This window comes from Oncorhynchus masou, chromosome 2 (assembly GCF_036934945.1).
Source record: "Oncorhynchus masou masou isolate Uvic2021 chromosome 2, UVic_Omas_1.1, whole genome shotgun sequence".
Classification (NCBI taxonomy): domain Eukaryota; kingdom Metazoa; phylum Chordata; class Actinopteri; order Salmoniformes; family Salmonidae; genus Oncorhynchus; species Oncorhynchus masou.
Window position 1 is genome coordinate 35,781,263 of NC_088213.1, and position 16,122 is coordinate 35,797,384.

The window sequence follows — 16,122 nt, forward strand, 5'->3', positions numbered from 1 at the left end:
TCGGTAGCCAAATGTGATGTACAAAACGGAACGATTTCTCCTACACACAGACACTTTCAGGAAAAACTGTGCATTTGGTATGTAACTGAGAGTCTCCTCATTGAAAACATCCAAAGCTCTTCAAAGATAAATGATTTTATTTATTTGGTTATCTGGTTTTTGTGAAAATGTTGCGTGCTAAATGCTACTCAAAATGCTAAGCTAGCTTAGCATACTCTTACACAAATTAGTCAATTGCTATGGTTCAAAAGCATATTTTGAAAATCTGAGATGACAGTGTTGTTAAGAAAAGGCTAAGCTTGAGAGCAGGCGCATTATTTTCATTTTATTTGCGATTTTCAGAAATCGTTAACGTTGCGTTATGCTAATGAGCCTGAGGCTTTAGTCACGATCCCGGATCCGGGATGGGGAGTTTCAAGAGGTTAAAACAGGCCTATTTTTTTTCTTCTTTAGGCTACAAATAAGTCTACACTATACAGAATATTGATTGGCCTACTTTAAAGTTTAGTCAAGTTATGTCAAAAGGTTGATTACGTAATACAGTATAATCTTTCACTCTGAGAGATGTTTTTTTTTAAGTCTAGACATCTGCGTTGCCCCATCCGCAATTTTCAAACGCTCCGGTTTTTCAAGAGAGGACACATGTCTGTATAGGGAATGGGCGCGTTCGAGCTGATCACTCTTGTCAAGTCGGTCACCGCCTTATTGCATTTTAGGGATAACAAGTTTTGACCGCAAATTTCTGCAGTTACTCTTCACCAACCTCATCCTACAGCCATCGCCTCCATTATCAACCACTCATTGGGGTGTTTTTGTTTGACCCACAGCAAACGTGACCAAAGACATGACAAAAACAGGCAACTTTGCCGCTATTCATGCCAAACAGTGGGTATATACAAAATAATTATATTTGAGGCTCTCTCAATTGATTGTAGGCCTACAATGTACATACATATGATTTCGATTTGTGATATGGGGGTTGGAGACATTCTATTTCAACATTATAAAGAAAAACGTTTATAATGGCAACTGCCATGCTGATCTGCGCCTTGCTATTGGAAAACTATTTTACTGTCCGACTTTTCAGTTGTTGCAGATGAACCTTCCCCGACTTCACTCCGCGTCTTTCGTCTACAGTCGGTTGCTTTAGCCTTATAGACGGTGGAACTCCCCTGCCTGCTTTCGGGACTTTAACCATCTCTGGACCCACACAGACCTGCGCTTTCGGCGGGGCTGGTCCCGGTCCAAAAGCGCGATCAAGACCACCTTCCTCAACGTTGGTCTCATTGTTGAAAGAGCCTACTCTGCTATCTTGACTATTTATTATTGCATTTCGCTCCAAAACTGCATTTTGGAGGGAAATTATATTTTAGGCTCTCACAATTAATGTGTGGATGTCATCGAATAAATAATAGACTTGACAAATAAATTAATAAAAAAATGTGAAGAAATTATGCAATCCAATTTTTTTACGTAATCGCACATTTTACTGAATATGTGTGCAACAAAAAAAATCTACATTCGTATTTTGCTACTTTCTGACAAGTCTACGCATACAATTTAGTGCATACATTCGATTTACACAGAACGCACTGCAACTGCCACTGCAACGCAATGCTGCTAGGCAAATGCAGCATTCCATTGGAAGTGAATGTACTTCTGGTGTATCGAAACGCAATGACACAGTCGGTGTGTTCGAAGCGTAATTCAAGAGCTTCAACTGTTTGGAGAGGTATTCCGAAGTTACTTTCGTCTGGATCGAAGCCAGTTCGATCACCTGCTCCAGATGGTTGGAGCCAGGACCACCCGGATGGATACCAACTACCGGGAATCCATCAGCCCAGCTGAACGCCTGGCGATTTGTCTCCGGTAAGCTACATTCTATTAAATATTTAAATCATTTGATACCATAATTGATTGATATTTGATACATTGTTTTTATGTGCAACCTAGCTAGCTAAAGGGCTCTCTAGTTAATAGTCCCTATTTGACATCAGATGTACTTTTACAGAATGTTCATTAGGATTATAACTTTTCCCAAAGTTGGTGTATAATCCTTTTTTAATTATGCAATGTTACCAAATGAAAAGAAAGGTGTCTTCTGCCCTGATGAAGGTAGGCTCGTCTTCTCCAGGACCCATTGTTGTTCAAGACAGTTACAGTCATTCATTACATTCTTATTGGACTCACATACACTCTTAGAGAGAAAGGTTCCAGAAGTTTCCTTCTGCTTGCCCCATAGGATAACCATTTCTGGTTCCAGGTATAATACTTAATACATGGAACCCAATAGGGTTCTACTTGGAACCAAAAGGGGTACTACCTGGAACCTAAAATGGATCTCCTATGGGGACAGCCAGAGAACCCTTTTAAGTAGATAGTACCTGTAGAAAAGGCCCATGGAGTTGGTGGAATAATCCTTTAATTCATTACCATTTACTCAGCTGGGCCAGGGGCGCTTTAATTAGGTCAGGTGGAAATGTCCGACAGATCTCAACTCCATAAAAGGAGGAAATTGCCATCGCCTGATCTCGCTGCTTTCTCTCTATCTGATCCAGAAGTTCTGTGCGTCCATGAATCCACGTAAGTCCACCGACTCTTACCTTTCATCTGAATTATCTGTGGCGATCGGGAGAGTGGGCCATTCAGTTACTGTTTATAGTTATCACCGCGGAGCGCGGCTTGGAGCGCACGCTTCAAACATATTGTGTAATGTGAATTGTCAATGATTACGTCCCTACGGATCCTCATAGGCCAATGCAATCAATATGGTTCATGTGTATTGAAATTAATCATATGGACACATGAAGACAATTGAAAGAGTGAAATGAGAAACATCATTGTTTGCTAACTTTGTTTGTTTCACCTTCAGGAAACAGGGACGTGGCCTATAACATCACCAATGCCTTCACGGCAGATGGCTTGAATCTCGCAGAGCACTCCTGCCCGGTGAGTGTTCTACAGAAACAATATCCTCATCTACGAGGATTACCACTTCCTAACCTGGCCAGAGTAGCGCCACTTATCCTGATTGGGTCAGACCACCCACATCTCGTCACCCCGACTGAGCCTATACGAGCTGGACCAGAAGGAGGGCCCATTGCTGTCCATACATCCTTGGGTTGGGCTGTGCAAGATCCATCCCATCTACTTCTCTCCACCCAAGCTGTACAGTCACAGCAAGTCCTCTTCACCAGAAGCAATCCAGATGCAGTCACTGACCTCCTTTGGAATGTTGAGATGCTCTGGAAGTTGGACACCTTCTCCAACCGGAAGCTACAGGAGGTCACTCGCTTGAAACATGACTCCTATGCATTAGACCTCCTGGAGAAGAGCACCACCACCACTGAAATGGATGGCATTCGCAGGTATGCAACCCCACTGCTACGGGTGCCCAACCATCCTCCTCTGGCAACCACGACACGGGCTGTACTCCCACTACTGCGTGGAACGGAGCGACGCCTGGTGAAGAATCCTGAGCTTGCAGAAGTTCATAACCGAGAGATTCATAACCTTGTGAAGGCAGGCTACGTCACTGAAGTGACAGCAGATGAAGAGGGAAACGCACTCCGTGAATCCTGGTATATCCCTCACCATGTTATCCAGCAACTTGGTGGGAAGTATAGACTTGTCTTCAACTGTTCATTCCAAGCTGCTGGTCAAAGCCTGAATGACTGTCTACTCCCCGGACCAACCTTAGGTCCTTCCTTGCTCGGTGTCCTTCTCCGGTTCCGGCAGCACTCTACAGCCATCAGTGGAGACATCAAAGCCATGTTTCATCAGATTTGTTTACTGCCTTCCGACACCACACTGCTCCGGTTCATATGGCGAGATATGGAACAAGATGCAGAGCCCACAATCTATGAATGGCAGGTACTCCCATTTGGCACCACCTGCAGTCCTTGCAGTGCCATATACGCTCTGCAGAGACACGCACGGGAGCATCCAGACAGTGACCCAGAAGTATTGAATTCAGTGGAAAATGCCTTCTATGTGGATAACTGCTTACAGAGCATCCCATCCACGGCTGAAGCGAAAGCACTCCTTGATAAAGTATGGAATCTCCTGTCCAAAGGGGGATTTGAGGTCCGACAGTGGGCTAGTAACAGAGCGGAGGTTATCCAGCACCTCCCGCCACAAGCTAGGTCCAGTAGCAGTGAACTATGGCTAACGCAGTCGGGTGCTAACCCAGAAGAGCCTACTCTAGGGCTGAGGTGGAGCTGCATACCGGATACCCTGGGGTATAAGCACCGCTCATCCCCGAGTACCGAAACCCCCACTCTGCGCACCATCTATCGGACCCTGGCCAGTCAATACGATCCCCTTGGGTATATCCTGCCATACACAACACGTGCCAAAGTCTTAGTCCAGGACCTGTGGCAGACCAAGAGGGACTGGGATGAACCAATCCACCCGGCTGAGCTAGTGGAACGATGGATCTGTTGGGAAACGGAGTTAACAGAGCTCTCTGATGTCCAAATGCAAAGATGTTATGTACCATCCTGTGCTGACCAACCGGGATCATGCCTGGAACTGCATGTGTTCTGTGACGCTTCGGAGCGAGCGTATGGGGCGGTTTCCTATCTTAGAGTGGAGGATAAGGCAGGCCACACCCATGTCTCCTTTGTCATGGCCAGGTCCAGGGTCGCACCCAAGAAGCAGTTGTCAATGCCTAGGCTGGAACTCAGTGCTGCCCTTTCCGGAGCCCAGTTGGCCTCTACCTTGCGAGCCGAGCTCACCTTGTCAATCCAAAGGGTCATCTACTGGAGTGATTCGACCACTGTATTGACCTGGCTCAAGTCTGAGTCCTGCAGGTATAAGGTGTTCGTCGGAACTCGCATTGCGGAAATCCAAGACCTAACAGAATTCCAGGACTGGAGGTATGTTAATAGCATAAACAATCCTGCTGATGACATTACTAGAGGTAAAACCCTTCAGGAACTGGCTCAACCCCATCGCTGGAGCTTGGGACCACCATTCTTGTCCCAACCAGAGAACGAGTGGCCAACAGCCCCCAGGCATACGGCCCCTCCGCAACCAACTGAAGCTCATGAGTTAAGGAAGTCCGCCCAATGCTACAGCATTTCTACGGAACCAACAACGGCTCTCCCTGACCTAACACAATGCCAAACACTGCCGGATCTGATCACCGCCACAAACCAGACCTCAGATGGGGCTTCTATACCCACCTCCCTCGCGGCAGAGATGCTACTCCTCCAGCAAGCACAAGCGGTTAGCTTCCCTGAGGAGTTAAAAGCTCTGAAAGCCGGTAGGGAAGTGGCTAAGGACAGCCGTCTTCTCTCTCTTGCCCCAGAATATGATCCAATCCTTGGAGTGATCAGAGTCGGAGGGAGGCTGCGCCAAGCAGAGGTTTTGGACCCAGATGCTATCCACCCAATTATCCTTGACTCCAGACACCCTCTTACCAGGCTCCTCATCAAGAGTTATGATGAGCGGCTTCTCCATCCAGGGACTGAGAGGGTCTATGGGGAGATGAGTCTGAAGTACTGGATAATTGGAGGACGGGGAGCCATTCGTAAGCACCAATACGCCTGCGTAGAATGTCAGAGATGGCGGGCCGGAGCTACGGTGCCCAAAATGGCAGATTTACCCCTGCTCGCTTGCGCCTCCTTAAACCACCCTTCTGGTCAACACGAGTAGATTGCTTTGGCCCCTTGATGATCAAGTTAGGTCGTCGTGTGGAAAAGCGCTGGGGCATTCTATTCAAGTGTTTGACAACCAGATGTGTCCACCTGGACCTACTGGAGAGTTTGGATACAGAAGACTTTCTCATGGCCCTACGGCGGTTTATCTCCCGACGGGGGAACCCTACAAGATCCTGGCTGACAGAGGTACGAACTTCAAGGCAGGAGAAGCCAGGTTGGAGGAAGCCTTCCAAGCCATGGAACCCAGCCTCCAGGGTCAGCTGATGGACCAACAAATCTCATTAAAATTTAACCCTCCAGGCGCTCCTCATTTTGGAGGAACATGGGAGCGAGAGATCAAATCTGTAAAGACGGCCTTACGCGTCGTACTAGGGGACCAAACTGTCACTGAAACTGTCTTGACGACCGTCCTGATAGAGGTGGAAGGGATTCTGAATTCCAAACCCTTGGGATATATCTCTGCAGACATCGCTGACCCCGATCCGGTCACACCGAATATGCTCTTGATGGGACTCCGAGATGCGTCACTTCCTCAAGCCATGTATGCTGATACCAACCTCGTAGGCAGACGCCGGTGGCGACACAGCCAAATCTTAGCTGACCATTTTTGGGATTACCTACCAAGTCTACAACACAGAGGGAAATGGCGGAGAGAAATGGCCAGCCTGGAAACTGGCCAAGTAGTAATGATGGTGGACCCTCAGCTGCCTCGAGCCTCCTGGCCGGTGGGCCGTATAACTAAGACCATTCCTGGGACCGATGGTTCAGTGGAGATCCAGGTGAAGAACCGGATATATATCCGGCCAGTTGCCTGACTAATTCCTCTCCCTGAGATGACAGAGGACAGGGAGCAATGAACCTTTTGAGGAGTGTGGAATTTAACAAATTTCCGGGGTGGCTGTAGAAAAGGCCCATGGAGTTGGTGGAATAATCCTTTAATTCATTGCCATTTACTCAGCTGGGCCAGGGGCGCTTTAATTAGGTCAGGTGGAAATGTCCGACAGATCTCAACTCCATAAAAGGAGGGAATTGCCATCGCCTGATCTCACTGCCTTCTCTTCCTTAACTCTATCTGATCCAGAAGTTCTGTGCGTCCATGAATCCACGTAAGTCCACCGACTCTTTCCTTTCATCTGAATTATCTGTGGCGATCGGGAGAGTGGGCCATTCAGTTACTGTTTATAGTTATCACCGCGGAGCACGGCTTGGAGCGCACGCTTCAAACATATTGTGTAATGTGAATTGTCAATGATTACGTCCCTACGGATCCTCATAGGCCAATTATGCAATCGATATGGTTCATGTGTATTGAAATGAATTACAGTGCCTTTGCGAAAGTATTCGGCCCCCTTGAACTATGCGACCTTTTGCCACATTTCAGGCTTCAAACATAAAGATATAAAACTGTATTTTTTTGTGAAGAATCAACAACAAGTGGGACACGATCATGAAGTGGAATGACATTTATTGGATATTTCTAACTTTTTTAACAAATCAAAAACTGAAAAATTGGCCGTGCAAAATTATTCAGATGAAAGCAATAATCATAATAATCATGAAAGCCATAATCATTCCTCTTTCATTTTCATTTTCAAACATGACCTGCAACATAAACATCTGATAATGCCAATGAAAGCCAGCAGAGTAAATAACACAACAGTCAGTAAAAAGACCATTACATCTACAGAGTGGTACGAGTACCAGGGCATTCTGTAGGACTCTGTACGCAGGTGAGCAGCACCTTTGTGTCTCATGACAAACTCAATCCAGAAGAGGGCAGTGTCCAGGGGCTCCATTGGCACGTCCTTGTGTAGCCTGGAGAGTCTCTGCATGTTCGTCCTGTAGGATGGCTCATCCAGAACTTCCTGTAAGGCCTGGGAGAATATGTTTCTATCTAGTGTTGCTAAATCCACAACCTTTGCTACACCCTTCACTTTCATTCTAGAAAGATTGTCAGTTTGGTCGAACACCAGAGAAAGGCCTACTATTGGAACACCGTGGTAGATAGCCTCGAAAATCCCATTTGTTCCTCCGTGAGCTACAAACAGCCTTGTCTTAGGGTGTCCTAAAAGATCATTCTGAGGCATCCAGTCAACTAGTAAGGTGTTGTTACCCAGAGTAGCTGGCCTGTCTCCTTTATACCTCCAGATGACCTTCTGAGGCAGTTGGGCAAAAGCAACAGCTATCTCATCAGCTATATAATGTGGAAGCTGCCCAATTAAAGTCCCCAAAGACATGATATTGACTCCATGCACCCCAGAACTCTGAACAAACTCCTCTAGTTCTTGGGGGAGAGGCTTGGCAGGTTTACATTGGAACCCTCCCATATATATATAACATTAGGCATGGTGGGACGAGGGAACTCAAACACAAAGTCAACTCTCATGAGCCATAAATCAGCAGCTTGAAACAATGAGAGGTAGTCGACCTCAGGACCAAAGTAACGACTACCTAAAGCAGAATAATGAGGTCTCATTGTCTGTCTGTACAGATACTGCCTGATGATATAAACAAGGAAGTTACGGACCCTCTGAAAAAAACTCATCTTGTCTGTTAACTCTGCAGCAGGAATTGGTACATAAGATAGCGGTGAGGGAGCAATAACAAAATGACCCTCACCACCTATAGTCCATCTAACATTGAAAACAAGTGGCACATTTAAATAGTGCGCCAGCACAACACCTCCCCCATTTAATGAGTCTGTCAGAACCAAGTCATACTTGGTTTCTCTAATAGACTGCATCAACTGTTTATTCTCTAACATTTTGATTATCATCTCACACACTTTGCGGTGAATTTCAAAAAACCCGTCCTTCAACTCCATGTCCAAACTAAAACGAGTCCAAGCAGAGTTTCCCTCTCTCTTAATCTGTATTAGTCTTGACACAAATGAGCGAAAGAATTCCTCATCAGCTCCACCTGGAATATCAATTGTGATTGAACTGTAGTGAGGGGAGGTTTCCTTGATGTACCAGCTGTCTGATGGCCGTACTACTGACACACTGTGACCTCTTGAATGCAGCGCTTCAATAATGACCTTCATGTTGACCCAGTGGCTGCCCTCTTGAGGAAACACCAGGACTTTCCCACCATGGACAGCGGGAATAGAGAGGGTCAACAGGGTAACAATGAAGATACCAGGGAGACACATCTTCACTAGCTGCTTCACATAAGCATGCATCAATTTTACCTGAAATATACAAAAATAAGGTCAAATAAATCTAATAAAATTATGTTTTGACATAAGAATAATTAAAACAGGCCTACCTTTCTTTTCTTTAGGCCACAAATAAGTTCCTACACTGTCCACAATATTGATTGGCCTACTTTAAAGTTTAGCCAAGTTAAGTCAAAAGGTTGATTTAAGTAATACAGTATAATATTTCAATCTGTCACAGAAATACTTATTTTACTTGAGAAATTTTTAAAACAGGCTTGATTGTGACCGCTTAATTATATTTTTTTCGCTACAAATATCCAGAATACGGATACTTTCAAGTTTAAACAACTATTCATATGAAAAGATTGATCACGTAATACAGTATAATCTTTAATTCTGAGAGATCAATTATTTTCTTTTCCGATATAAATGTCTCTTGAACGTTAGGAAATATTCAAATTCTGTAGATTTTGCCGAGGTGAAACCTATTTCACATCCTAATGTTAGGCTACACGTTTACATTGTTTATTCGGAGCTACTGCTAAATATAATACAATCTATTGTGAGTGTGAACAAACAACGTCACGACAGAATCAATTCATGCGGTCCTAATTTAATTGAAGGCTTACGTTCTGGTTTTCATCCAAATAACAAAGAATTTGAAATGAAGGCTATTTCAGAGCCCGTCTGTCTATAAATCAGTTCGAAGGTATTTGTAATAATCTCGGAAATCAGAGAGGAAGAGGCGAAATCAGTATAGTCTCTAGACATCCGCGTTGGCTCCCACAATTTTCAAATTCTTCTGCTATTTCTGTTTTTCAAAGCCGTAGACTTGTCAGCATATAGAATGGGTGGGTTCGAGCCGACCGCTTTTATCAAGTCGCTCACCACCTTTCAAAGCTTATTGCGTAATAAATGGCAGTGTCCGACCTGTACAAATCTGCCGCTCCCCCTTTTTTTTAAATCAGCTAATAGTTGGAGAAACAGAACATAACAGCAGCCTAATTAATAAGCCTATGCTACAAATTAAACACAGTTTTTAACCCATCTGGTTAGTAGGCTGTATAATCAGTCCAATGTCAATAACATAGCCTAATATTTTCAATTTGATTACATTGATAAAATCATCAATGTCCTAGACGTTCTGCCGCCCTAGGCGAGGCAAAAATAATTACAATTTAGACATTCTTATGAAACTAAGCATGGCACTTTCAAAAGTTACCTTTCCTACCCAGACAGAGGCTCTACTGATGCAGAAAACGGTAAGCTTCAACTGCTGGTTACGAGGCCATTGTACAGAGGCTTGCGAAAGTATTCACCCCCCTTGGAATTTTTCCTATTTTGTTGCCTTTACAACCTGGAATTCAAATATTTATTTATTTATTTATTTATTTTTTGAGGGGGGGGGTTGTGTCATTTGAAGATGCAAAATATTTTTCGTTTTTTGAAACAAACTTGAAATAAAACTTTGTAGAGCCATCTTTTGCAGCAATTACAGCTGCAAGTCTCTTGGGGATTCTCTCTATCAGCTTGGCACATCTAGCCACGGTGATATTTTTCCAATTCTTCAAGGCAAAACTGCTCCAACTCCTTCAAGTTGGATGGGTTCCGCTGGTGTACAGCAATCTTTAAGTCATACTACAGATTCTCAATCGAATTGAGGTCTGGGCAATGACTAGGCCATTTCAATACATTCAAATGTTTCCCCTTAAATCATTTGTGTGTTGCTTTAGCAGTATGCTTAGGCATTGTCAGGCTGGAAGGTGAACCTCTGTCAGTCCCAGTCTCAAATCTCTGGAAGACTGAAACAGGTTTCCCTCAAAAACTTCCCTGTATTTAGCGCCATCCATCATTCCTTCAATTCTGACCAGATTCCCAGTCCCTGACGATGAAAAACATCCCCACAGCATGATGCTGCCACCACCATGCTTCACTGTGGGAATGGAGTTCTTGGGGTGATGAGAGGTGTTGGGGTTGCGCCAGAAATAGTTTTTTCCTTGATGGCCAAAAAGCTAAATTTTAGTCTCATCTGACCAGAGTTCCTTCTTCCATATGTTTGGAGAGTCTCCCACATGCCTTTTGGCGAAAACCAAACGTGTTTGCTTATTTTTTCTGGCCACTCTTCCACAAAGCCCAGCTCTGTGGAGTGTATTGCTTAAAGTGGTCCTATGGACAGAAACTCAAATCTCTGCTGTGGATCTTTGCAGCTCCTTCAGGGTTATCTTTGGTCTCTTTGCTGCCTCTCTGATTAATGCCCTCCTTGCCTGGCCTGTGAGTTTTGGTGAGCAGACCTCTCTTGGCAGGTTTGTAGTGGTGCCATATTCTTCCATTTTTTATAATGGATTTAATGGTGCTCTGTGGGATGTTCAAAGTTTCTGATATATTTTTTTCACCCAACCCTGATCTGTACTTCTCCACAACATTGTTCCTGACCTGTTTGGAGAGCTCCTTGGTCTTCATGGTGCCACTTGCTTGGTGGTGTCCCTTGCAAAGTGGTGTTGCAGACTCTGAGGCCTTTCAGAACAGGCGTATATATATACTGAGATCATGTGACAGATCAGGTGACACTTAGATTGCACACAGGTTGACTTTATTTAACTAACTATGTGACTTCTGAAGGTGATTGGTTGCACCAGATCTTGTTTAGGGGCTTCATAGCAAAGGGGGTGAATACATATGCATGCACCACTTTTCAGTTTTTTATTTTTTAGAATTGTTTGAAACAAGTTATTTTTTCCATTTCACTTCACCAATTTAAACTATTTTGTGTATGTCCATTACATTAAATCCAAATAAAATACAATTTAAATTACAGGCTGTAATGCAACAAAATAGGACACCAAGGGGGATGAATACTTTTGCAAGGCACTGTATAACCCAACAACAGAAGTGCTTCCCTAAAAGCTGCCTGCGTTTAAACAAACATCTTCTCTTTTCAGAAAGAGAAAAGCTCAATTAGTAAAGACAGAATAGCGAAGTCTATTTTTTATCTCCTCGACTTTTGTAGGCTGCAGTTTAGCTTCAGATTGTCATAGAGAGGAATCAATATATCACCATATGCATCTGAGTCACAGATAAGGTGCATCGCAGGACAGTGGTGCAGGAGGCTACATCTACACTGATTGAAGTGAATTAAACAAATTACATCAATAGTGGATCATAGCTTTCACCTCGATTCACCTGGTCAGTCTTTGTCAAGGAATCACCAGGTGTTTCTAATGTTTTGTGCACTTAAGTGGGCTCCTGAGTGGTGCAGCGTTCTAAGGCACTGCATCTCAGTGCAAGAGGTTTCATTTTAGTCCCTGGTTCAAATCCAGGCTGTATCACATCTGGCTGGGATAAGGATTCCCATAGGCCGGTGCACAATTGTGCCAGGGTAGGCCGTCATTGTAAATGAGAGTTTTTTCTTAACTGACTTGCCTAGTTAAAAAAATAAGAAGTGTATATTCCTTAATGATATCCTATCCCAAGAGGAGAGCCAGTTAGACATGGTGCTTACTGACCCAGTGTAACAGCTTTCTTCTGCTGAAGGAGAGGAGGACCAAAATGCAGTGTGGTTAGAGTTCAACATGTTTAATAAAGACCATACATGAGAACACTACAAAATACAAAATAACAATTGTGAAACCAGTCCTATCTGGTGCAATGACACAAAGACAGAAGACAAACACCCACAAAGTACCCACAGAATATGGGTGCCTAAATATGGTTCCCAGTCAGAGACAACGATAGACAGCTACCTCTAATTGAGAACCAATCTAGGCAACCATAGACCTACAAACTACCTAGAAAAGACACAGCCCCATAAACATACAAAAACCCCTAGACCAGGTAAAACACGTAATTCCCCATGTCCCACCCTGACCTAACCAAAAGAATAAAGAAAACAAAGATAACTAAGGCCAGGGCGTGACACCCAGCATGGGGGACTGGTATTTTGGTGGCTCATTATCTTCAGCTACCTCTAGTCTAAAATGTATGGTAGATAACAAGTGGAGAGGGACATTTCACCCTTGCACCATCCCCCATGTCTTATATTCCAATGACTGGATCATTGCTCTCACACAAAATGACTTTCACAGGTAGAATAAAGATCGAGTAAAGAATATGCTTTTCTATTTTCATTGGGAAGCTCAGGGTAGATTTTTAATTCAGCCACATTACCAAGATGTTTGTAGTGGGTTTGTCCAACCAGGTGTGGACTTCAATGAGTTATTACAGGAGGCTGGTCTTTGACTCATGAGAGTTGACATTGTGTTTCAGTTCCCTCGTCCCACCATGCCTAGTTGTATCTATAGAGGGTTCAAATTTATGGGAGGGTTACAATTCTCCCTATCGTGTGGGGTAGAAAAAGCACGAAGTAGTTGTATACAGGCAATTCCGAGAGGGTTTCATTGACATGTTTGGATCAGAAGACCTTGTTGTATGACATTGTGAAATGTGTCTGCTATGTTAAACAATATTTTAATATCATACATCCATATTATATGATACATCCATCGTAATAACATACATCCATATTATAATCATGTTCACTCACTGAGTTTTGAGTAACCATCACTGTGACTTTAACAAATGGAAAGGTTCTCATAAAAGCATTACTTTGACCTTTACTTAACCCCTATAAACCAACAAGCCACAAAAAAGCCAAAGTGAGCTACACATTTGACATGTAAGTAACATTTCACTACATCTTAACACCAGAATGAATAAGCTAATAATAATTACGTTAAGTTAATGTTCATTGGCAAGGATGTAATGTAATGTGAGATATTGTTAACATACTGTATCAAATGTGAATCTAAATGAAGAATAACGTTTCATCTTCATTGTCTCAATCTCTCAAAACCCTATAGAGAGTTAATTACGCCCTATTGAGAACAGCTTTCATGGTCTTTCATGATTTGTATCACATCAAATTGTATTTATGGTTCACATGCGCATATTTAGCAGATATTATTGCGGGTGTAGCAAAATGCGTGTACGTAAATGAGAATATATAGTCAGCTAACTGACTATATGTAAATATCCGTTCAACGTGTCATACAAACTGATTATGATTTCCTAGCTCTGTTTGTTTTATATATCATATAAATGATAACATACATTGGAAACATGACTTTGTGCCTATTTATAATTCTGTTGATTACGTGTGGTTCAGTTTGCCATGGTGGGAAGTTGCTGGTCTTTCCCGGGGAGGGAAGTCAATGGGTTAACATGGACATTCTGATCAAGGCTCTTCACTCTCAGGGACACCAACAAAAAGTTGGTACATCAAACAAGAGTCATCTTACTACAGTTCTTTTGCAATACCTGTCACTGATGCTATGGATGAGGAATTTGTAAACAATACAATCTCTGTATTTAACGTTATACATTTGCAAATGGTGCATTCAATATGGTGCATTAAAACTAAAAGCAGATTTACCTGTGTACAAGTGTACTGTCAACCACTAAACAAAAGAACAAATATCATACTATACATCAGGGGTTCTCAAACAGTGGTCCGTGGACCCCTAGGGGTCCCTGGTGTAATTGCAAGGGGTTCGTGAAATAAAAAGTGTAATGAATGTATTCAGCACCACAAGGATTCCAGTAACTTTACATATAATATAGAGGGGGTGGAGGTCCCGAGGACCGCTCAAAACCTTGCCTCAAAATACGCAGGGGTTCCTGTACCCTAAAAAGGTTGAGAACCACTACTATACACACTACTGAACAAAATGACCAAACATATGTTTGTGGGTTTCAATGGATCCAACAAATTGCTGGCAGATATTTTCCCTCTTGACTGTCCAGCCTGTCTTTATGTACATTACAGACAACTACGCCGTTCAGTCTCTCTTGGCCCATGCTGGCCCGTAACCAAGTCTTTAAACTATGGAGTACACTTAAACTCCTCTCAGCATCACATGAAGACACTGGCACCACAAACCAAATTCTGATCAGCACCTCAACTTGGTCAACCAACCCCCGCACCTCCACTGGAAGCCTCCTGAGGACCTCTGCTGCCTCTCCACTGCTGCTACAGGGGTATTTGTTGCAAAAGAGAGGCAACTGCACTGAAAGAGAATCTATGTTCAACTTAGGGTACTGATCTAGAGACTCATCCAACTCCCCCGTAAGAAGCGCTCTTTCCAACTTTTGCAGGACGTTTAGATTGTCCTCGTCAAAATGGTCACCAAACTGAACCTGCACACCATGCAACACTTAAAAGAATTCTGCCCTATAGTGATCCACTGCTTTGCCAGCAAATCGTCTTGAGTGTGTCTCAATGGATTCATTGGAGTCAATCAATGCCGTTGCTTTCTCATACAGTGCAAGGTAGCTTTGGTTATTTCTGCTGTTTACCCCACGCACTGGATAACTGGACACTGATTAGATTTAGCTGGTGTGCTGTTACAGTTACAAAGTGGCGGTGAGTTTGGCAGTTTTGATGTGCTGTGAATTTTACAATGGCTTTTCTCCACTTCCTAAATCCTGCACTAATGAAGGCAGCATCCGCTCTTTGGCCAAAAGATGGCTGGCTTGAAAACCCTTGGCTACAGTGAAAACACATTTATAATGTAGCCAGAGGAAATCGCAAAACCATCTCTCTTGAAAGGTCAACACTCTGTTGGCAAGAGTTTGCGGTTCTATAAATTGTGGGTGTTGCTGATATGGTTTTGTGCCATCACTGAGGTAACTGGACAATGCTGTGCCACTGTCCCCTATACTGGTGCTGCTGGCAACAAGGTTGACACCTGGTCCTGCCGTGGCTGTGCCACTGTCCCCTATACTGGTGCAGCTGGCAACAAGGTTGACACCTGGTCCTGCCGTGGCTGTGCCACTGTCCCCTATACTGGTGCTGCTGGCAACAAGTTTGACACCTGGTCCTGCCGTGGCTGTGACACTGTCCCCTATACTGGTGCTGCTGGCAACAAGTTTGACACCTGGTCCTGCCGTGGCTGTGCCACTGTCCCCTATACTGATGCTGCTGGCAACAAGGTTGACACCTGGTCCTGCCGTGGCTGTGACACTGTCCCCTATACTGGTGCAGCTGGCAACAAGGTTGACACCTGGTCCTGCCGTGGCTGTGCCACTGTCCCCTATACTGGTGCTGCTGGCAACAAGGTTGACACCTGGTCCTGCCGTGGCTGTGACACTGTCCCCTATACTGGTGCTGCTGGCAACAAGGTTGACACCTGGTCCTGCTGTGGCTGTGACCCTGTCCTCTGAAGTCTCTCTCCCTAGCTCTTTCCCTTTCACCATCCTCACTGACTCACAGTCTGTCTCCTAGAAAAGAAATAAGGTGTT

General features: G+C 43.9%; 1 pseudogene; it reads right to left on the reverse strand.

Annotated features, from left to right (window-relative positions):
• Positions 1-7,234: 7,234 nt before the first annotated feature.
• On the reverse strand, positions 7,235-8,856 carry LOC135554086 (UDP-glucuronosyltransferase 2C1-like; annotated as a pseudogene).
• Positions 8,857-16,122: the final 7,266 nt, after the last annotated feature.